Source organism: Cryptomeria japonica, unplaced genomic scaffold (assembly GCF_030272615.1).
Source record: "Cryptomeria japonica unplaced genomic scaffold, Sugi_1.0 HiC_scaffold_195, whole genome shotgun sequence".
Classification (NCBI taxonomy): Eukaryota; Viridiplantae; Streptophyta; class Pinopsida; order Cupressales; family Cupressaceae; genus Cryptomeria; species Cryptomeria japonica.
The window spans coordinates 123,898-131,218 of record NW_026729017.1 but is presented as its reverse complement, the minus strand read 5'-3'; the positions used below and the strand labels follow the sequence as shown (position 1 = coordinate 131,218).

General features: G+C 63.8%; 2 non-coding genes across 2 annotated transcripts; both read left to right on the top strand.

The window, feature by feature from the left end:
* Positions 1 to 248: 248 nt before the first annotated feature.
* LOC131868094 (5S ribosomal RNA) lies at positions 249 to 367 on the top strand. The gene has a single exon (XR_009366587.1). It is a non-coding gene; the product is annotated as a 5S ribosomal RNA (ribosomal RNA).
* Positions 368 to 6,283: 5,916 nt separating this feature from the next.
* Positions 6,284 to 6,402, top strand: LOC131868093 (5S ribosomal RNA). Its single transcript, XR_009366586.1, has one exon. It is a non-coding gene; the product is annotated as a 5S ribosomal RNA (ribosomal RNA).
* Positions 6,403 to 7,321: the final 919 nt, after the last annotated feature.

The following is a 7,321-nucleotide window of genomic DNA, read 5'->3' as shown; positions in this document are numbered from 1 at the left end:
TGTGTGGGCACCGCGTTGCAGACGGGACACTGCACGCACACGACGCCCCGTCCAGGTGCACGCACGTAGGCCGGGCCGGGTGCACACCCGACGCCCTAGCAAGGTGCGCGCACCCGGGCAGGGCTCACACTTGGCGAACGGGGCGCACTTCGCGAGGGAGGGTGTGCACCTCGACGGGGGTGGGTGGCCGGGGTGGATTCGCACGTGGGTCGCGGTTTGCTAAGTACACACTGCGACAAGCTCATAACGGGTGCGATCATACCAGCGTTAGTGCACCGGATCCCATCAGAACTCCGCAGTTAAGCGCGCTTGGGCCGGAGTAGTACTGGGATGGGTGACCTCCCGGGAAGTCCCGGTGTTGCACCCTTTTTTAGTTTTTCGCCGGGCGTCGCAATGCTATTTGAATAAACCTTTTGCCCGTTTGCGTTCTCGTCGGGGCCGGGCCGGGCCGGGGTGCGCTGCCCGCACTACCGCGCGCGCGGGGGGCGACACCGAGCGCGCACCCGAGGCGCCCCGAGCACACAGGCCACGGTGCAACCCGGGCGTTGTGCGCGCACCCCGGTGCGCCCGAGGTGCTGCGCGCGCACCCAGGTGAAATCGGTGTGCACCTCGGCCAGTGCGCGCTCGGTCGAGTCGCGCACGTTGGCCAAGGTGCACGGTGATGTTTCTTACTCTAAGGTTCCGCACCAGACGCCCGGGACAGGTGAGCGAAGCTGGGCGGGGCCGGGTGCGCGGCCGGGGCAGGTGCACGCAGCTGGAGAGAGCTTTGGAGCACACCAGAGGTGCGCACCTTGGAGCACACTTCGGAGCGCACCAATGATGCGCTCCATTCAAAAGTTTCCTGAAAAGGCAAAAAAAGTTGAGATTATAGAATTTCCCACTTGAGAGATTGTAAAAAAAAAAAATTTAAAATGAAGGAAACGCGGGTGCCAAGGTGTGCGCGCCCGGGTGCGCAGCCCAGCCAAGGTGTGCGCACCAAGGCGCCCACCCTGGCGAAGGTGCACGCAAGGTGCGCACCCGAGGCAAACCGGACAATTAACCCAACTTTCGACTTCGCGCGCACCTGCGCACCTTGGAGCGCACTTCGGAGCGCTCCTTGGTGCGCACCAATCTTGGGCACCTCGGAGTGCACCATGGCGCCCACCAAGGTGCGCACCCGGGGCAAACCGAGCTCCGACTTCGTGCGCACCTTGGAGCGCACGAAAGGTGCGCACCATGGCGCCCACCAAGGTGCGCAGCCCAGCCAAGGCGTGCGCATCAAGGTGCGCACCCTGGCGAAGGTGCGCACCCGGGGCAAACCGAGCTCCGACTTCGTGCGCACCTTGGAGCGCACAAAGGGTGCGCAACCCAGCCAAGGTGTGCGCACCCCGGGCAAACCGAGCTCCGAATCGTGCGCACCTTGGAGCACACTTCGGAGCCCTCCTTGGTGCGCACCGATGTTGCGCACCTCGGAGCGCACCCGGGGAAAACAATGCAATTAACCCGACTTTCGACTTCGTGGGCACCTCGGAGCGCTCTCGGGTTCGCACCTCGGAGCACACCGAGGTGCGCACCTTTGATGCGCTGCCTTCACCAATTTCCAGAAAAGGCAAGAAAACATTGAGAAGGTGTGCGCACCGAGGTGCCCACCCTGGCGAAGGTGCACGCGAGGTGCGCACCCGGGGCAAACCGGGCTCCGACTTCGTGCACGCCATGCTGCGCACCTTGGAGGGCCATGGTGCGCACCTTGGAGCACACTTCGGAGCGCTCAATGGTGCCCAACCCAGCCAAGGTGCCCACCGCGGCGAAGGTGCACGCGAGGTGCGCACCCGGGGCAAACCGGGCTCCGACTTCGTGCACGCCGCACCTTGGAGCACACTTCGGAGCGCTCCTTGGTGCGCACCAGGGCGCGCAACCCAGCCGAGGTGCCCACCCCGGCGAAGGTGCACGCGGGGTGCGCACCCGGGGCAAACCGGGCTCCGACTTCGTGCACGCCATGGTGCCCACCGCGGCGAAGGTGCACGCGAGGTGCGCACCCGGGGCAAACCGGGCTCCGACTTCGTGCACGCCGCACCTTGGAGCACACTTCGGAGCGCTCCTTGGTGCGCACCAGGGCGCGCAACCCAGCCGAGGTGCCCACCCCGGCGAAGGTGCACGCGAGGTGCGCACCCGGGGCAAACCGGGCTCCGACTTCGTGCACGCCATGGTGCCCACCGCGGCGAAGGTGCACGCGAGGTGCGCACCCGGGGCAAACCGGGCTCCGACTTCGTGCACGCCGCACCTTGGAGCACACTTCGGAGCGCTCCTTGGTGCGCACCATGGTGCCCACCAGGGCGCGCAACCCCGCCGAAGGTGCACGCGAGGTGCGCACCCGGGGCAAACCGGGCTCCGACTTCGTGCACGCCGCACCTTGGAGCACACTTCGGAGCGCTCCTTGGTGCGCACCAGGGCGCGCAACCCCGCCGAAGGTGCACGCGAGGTGCGCACCCGGGGCAAACCGGGCTCCGACTTCGTGCACGCCATGGTGCGCACCAGGGTGCCCACCGCGGCGAAGGTGCGCACCCGGGGCAAACCGGGCTCCGACTTCGTGCACGCCGCACCTTGGAGCACACTTCGGAGCGCTCCTTGGTGCGCACCAGGGCGCGCAACCCAGCCGAGGTGCCCACCCCGGCGAAGGTGCACGCGAGGTGCGCACCCGGGGCAAACCGGGCTCCGACTTCGTGCACGCCATGGTGCCCACCGCGGCGAAGGTGCGCACCCGGGGCAAACCGGGCTAGGACTTCGTGCACGCCGCACCTTGGAGCACACTTCGGAGCGCTCCTTGGTGCGCACCATGGTGCCCACCAGGCCGCGCAACCCAGCCAAGGTGTGCGCACCAAGGTGCACGCGAGGTGCGCACCCGGGGCAAACCGGGGTCCGGCTTCGTGCACGCCGCACCTTGGAGCACACATCGGGGCGCTCCCGGGTTCGCACCGGCGTTGCGCACCGTGGTGGGCACCTCGGAGCGCACCGTGGTGGGCACCTCGGAGCACACCAAGGTGGGCAGCGAGGTGCGCACCTTTGATGCGATGCCTTCACTAATTTCCATAAAAGGCAAAAAAAAACGAGATTTTAAAATTTCCGTTTTGAAAGATAGTGAGAAAAAGGGAATGCTGGTGCCATCTTGAGCCCGCCCTGGTGCGCAGCCCAGCCAAGGTGTGCGCACCAAGGTGCCCACCCTGGCGAAGGTGCGCGCCCGGGCAATTAACCCAACTTCCAACTTCGCGCGCGCCAGGGTGGGAGCGCACCCAACAACCGGGCCTGGGAAGAGCCAATGCGAGAAACCCCACCAAACGCTCTGACAAAAAAAGAGGGGGCGCTCCAGTAACCCCGCTTCGGAGCGCACCCTGGGCAAACCCAGCCAGGGTGCCCACCCCGGCCAAGGTGCAGGCGAGGTGCGCACCCGGGGCAAACCGGGCTCCGACAACGTGCACGCCGCACCTTGGAGCACACTTCGTAGCGCTCCCGGGTGCGCACCTCAGAGCACACCAAGGTGGGCAGCGAGGTGCGCACCTTTGATGCGCTGCCTTCACTAATTTCCAGAAAAGGCAAAAAAAAGAGGAGATTTTAAAATTTCCGTTTTGAAAGATAGTGAAAAAAACGGAACGCGGGTGCCATCTTGAGCCCGCCCTGGTGCACAGCCCAGGTAAGGTGCCCACCCTGGCAAAGGTGCGCACCCGGGCAATTAACCCTACTTCCGACTTCGTGCGCGCCAGGGTGGCAACCGGGCCTGGGAAGAGCCAATGCGAGAAACCCCACCAAACGCTCCGACAAAAAAAGAGGCGGCGCTCCAATAACCCCGCTTCGGAGCGCAGCCGGGGCAAACCCAGCCAAGGTGCCCACCCCGACGAAGGTGCACGCGAGGTGCGCACCCGGGGCAAACCGGGCTCCGACAACGTGCACGCAGCACCTTGGAGCACACTTCGAAGCACTCCCGGGTGCCCACCGGCGTTGCGCACCGTGGTGGGCAGCGAGGTGCGCACCTTTGATGCGCTGCCTTCACTAATTTCCAGAAAAGGCAAAAAAAAATGAGATTTTAAAATTTCCGTTTTGAAAGATAGTGAAAAAAACGGAACGCGGGTGCCATCTTGAGCCCGCCCTGGTGCGCAGCCCAGGCAAGGCATGCGCACCAAGGTGCCCACCCGCGGTGCACACCCGGGGCAAACCGGGCTCCGACTTCGTGCAGGCCGCACCTTGGAGCACACTTCGGAGCGCTCCTTGGTGCGCACCATGGTGCCCACCAGGGCGCACCCGGGGCAAACCGGGCTCCGACTTCGTGCACGCCGCACCTTGGAGCACACATCGGAGCGCTCCCAGGTTCGCACCAGCGTTGCGCACCTTTGATGCGCTGCCTTCACTAATTTCCAGAAAAGGCAAAAAAAAACGATATTTTAAAATTTCCGTTCTGAAAGATAGTGAAAAAAACGGAACGCGGGTGCCATCTTGAGCCCTTCCTGGTGCGCAGCCCAGGCAAGTTGTGCGCACCAAGGTGCCCACCCTGGCGGAGGTGCGCGCCCGGGGCAAACCGGGCTCCGACTTCGTGCACTGCATGGTGCCCACCAAGGCGCGCAACCCAGCCAAGGTGCCCACCGCAGCGAAGGTGCACGCGAGGTGCGCACCCGAGGTGCACACCCGGGGCAAACCGAGCTCCGACTTCGTGCACGCCGCACCTTGGAGCACACTTCAGAGCGCTCCTTGGTGCGCACCAGGGCGCGCAACCCAGCCAAGGTGCTCACCCCGGCGAAGGTGCACGCGAGGTGCGCACCCGGGGCAAGCCGGGCTCGGACTTCGTGCACGCCGCACCTTGGAGCACACATCGGAGCGCTCCCGGGTTCGCACCAGCATTGCGCACCTTTGATGCGCTGCCTTCACTAATTTCTAGAAAAGGCAAAAAAAAAAAAAAAACGAGATTTTAAAATTTCCGTTTTGAAAGATAGTGAAAAAAACGGAACGCGGGTGCCATCTTGAGCCCGCCCTGGTGTGCAGCCCAGGCAAGTTGTGCGCACCAAGGCACCCACCCTGGCCAAGGTGGGTCACGGGGTGGGTCCTAGGGTGGGTAACGGGGTGGGTACTAAGGTGCGTGCCAAGGTGGGTCATGGGGTGGGTGCCAAGGTGGGCACCAGGGTGGGTGTGCACCAACCCTAGCCAGGGTAGGTCACGGGGTGGTTGTCGGGGTGGGCGTCAAGGAGCCAAGGTGGGTGGCAAGTAGCCAAGTTGCGTGCCAAGGTGGGTGTCGGGGTGGGTGCCAAGGATCCAAGGTGGGTGCCAAGGAACCAAGGTGGGTGTCTGGGTGGGTGCCGAGGTGGGAGCCAGGGTGGGTCCCAAGGTGAGTGCAAAGGTGGGTGCCAGGGTCAAGGTGAGTGCCAATGTGGGTTCCAAGGTGCCAGGGTCAGGGTGAGTGCCAATGTGGGTTCAAAGGTGCTAAGTTGGGTGCGAGGTTGGGTGCGAGGGTGGGTGGGTGCCAAGGTGTGCTAGGTGGAAGCCCGGGTGGGTCGGCATCCCATGGGTGTCGAGTTGGGTGCCTGATGGGTGCTTCTTGTCAAGTTTTAGTCGTCGGGACTCATTTCGAGCCTTAGAGGTCGTTTCTTGTCCGGTTGCCCTGTCTTCGACCTGGGAACCCAATTTTGGTCCTCGGGTCCCATTTTTTTTTGTCTCGCATCCCACTTTTGGCCTGTGGCCTTTTCGGGGTCGATTCTCGTTTTGGGCATCAGAGCATGTTTCTTCTCCTAAAACCCAATATTTGTTTATTAAGTCTCGGAACACATTTTTGTTCTCGTGGACCCATCATGGGTCTTGGAACGCATTTGTGGTCCTTGGGTCCCATTTTGCATCCCGAAACTTGTGTTTTGGTGCTTGATCCCTATTTTGGGTGCCCACCTTGCACCAAGTGCGCACCCGGGGCAAACCGAGCGCCTTGGTGCACCGGGGCAAGATCGAGCGTGCACCCGAGGCGCCCCGAACATGCACCAAGGTGCACTCGGCCCACATGTGAGCGCAGGTCGTTGCGCCCGAGGTGGTGTGTGGGCACCGCGTTGCAGACGGGACACTGCACGCACACGACGCCCCGTCCAGGTGCACGCACGTAGGCCGGGCCGGGTGCACACCCGACGCCCTAGCAAGGTGCGCGCACCCGGGCAGGGCTCACACTTGGCGAACGGGGCGCACTTCGCGAGGGAGGGTGTGCACCTCGACGGGGGTGGGTGGCCGGGGTGGATTCGCACGTGGGTCGCGGTTTGCTAAGTACACACTGCGACAAGCTCATAACGGGTGCGATCATACCAGCGTTAGTGCACCGGATCCCATCAGAACTCCGCAGTTAAGCGCGCTTGGGCCGGAGTAGTACTGGGATGGGTGACCTCCCGGGAAGTCCCGGTGTTGCACCCTTTTTTAGTTTTTCGCCGGGCGTCGCAATGCTATTTGAATAAACCTTTTGCCCGTTTGCGTTCTCGTCGGGGCCGGGCCGGGCCGGGGTGCGCTGCCCGCACTACCGCGCGCGCGGGGGGCGACACCGAGCGCGCACCCGAGGCGCCCCGAGCACACAGGCCACGGTGCAACCCGGGCGTTGTGCGCGCACCCCGGTGCGCCCGAGGTGCTGCGCGCGCACCCAGGTGAAATCGGTGTGCACCTCGGCCAGTGCGCGCTCGGTCGAGTCGCGCACGTTGGCCAAGGTGCACGGTGATGTTTCTTACTCTAAGGTTCCGCACCAGACGCCCGGGACAGGTGAGCGAAGCTGGGCGGGGCCGGGTGCGCGGCCGGGGCAGGTGCACGCAGCTGGAGAGAGCTTTGGAGCACACCAGAGGTGCGCACCTTGGAGCACACTTCGGAGCGCACCAATGATGCGCTCCATTCAAAAGTTTCCTGAAAAGGCAAAAAAAGTTGAGATTATAGAATTTCCCACTTGAGAGATTGTAAAAAAAAAAAATTTAAAATGAAGGAAACGCGGGTGCCAAGGTGTGCGCGCCCGGGTGCGCAGCCCAGCCAAGGTGTGCGCACCAAGGCGCCCACCCTGGCGAAGGTGCACGCAAGGTGCGCACCCGAGGCAAACCGGACAATTAACCCAACTTTCGACTTCGCGCGCACCTGCGCACCTTGGAGCGCACTTCGGAGCGCTCCTTGGTGCGCACCAATCTTGGGCACCTCGGAGTGCACCATGGCGCCCACCAAGGTGCGCACCCGGGGCAAACCGAGCTCCGACTTCGTGCGCACCTTGGAGCGCACGAAAGGTGCGCACCATGGCGCCCACCAAGGTGCGCAGCCCAGCCAAGGCGTGCGCATCAAGGTGCGCACCCTGGCGAAGGTGCGC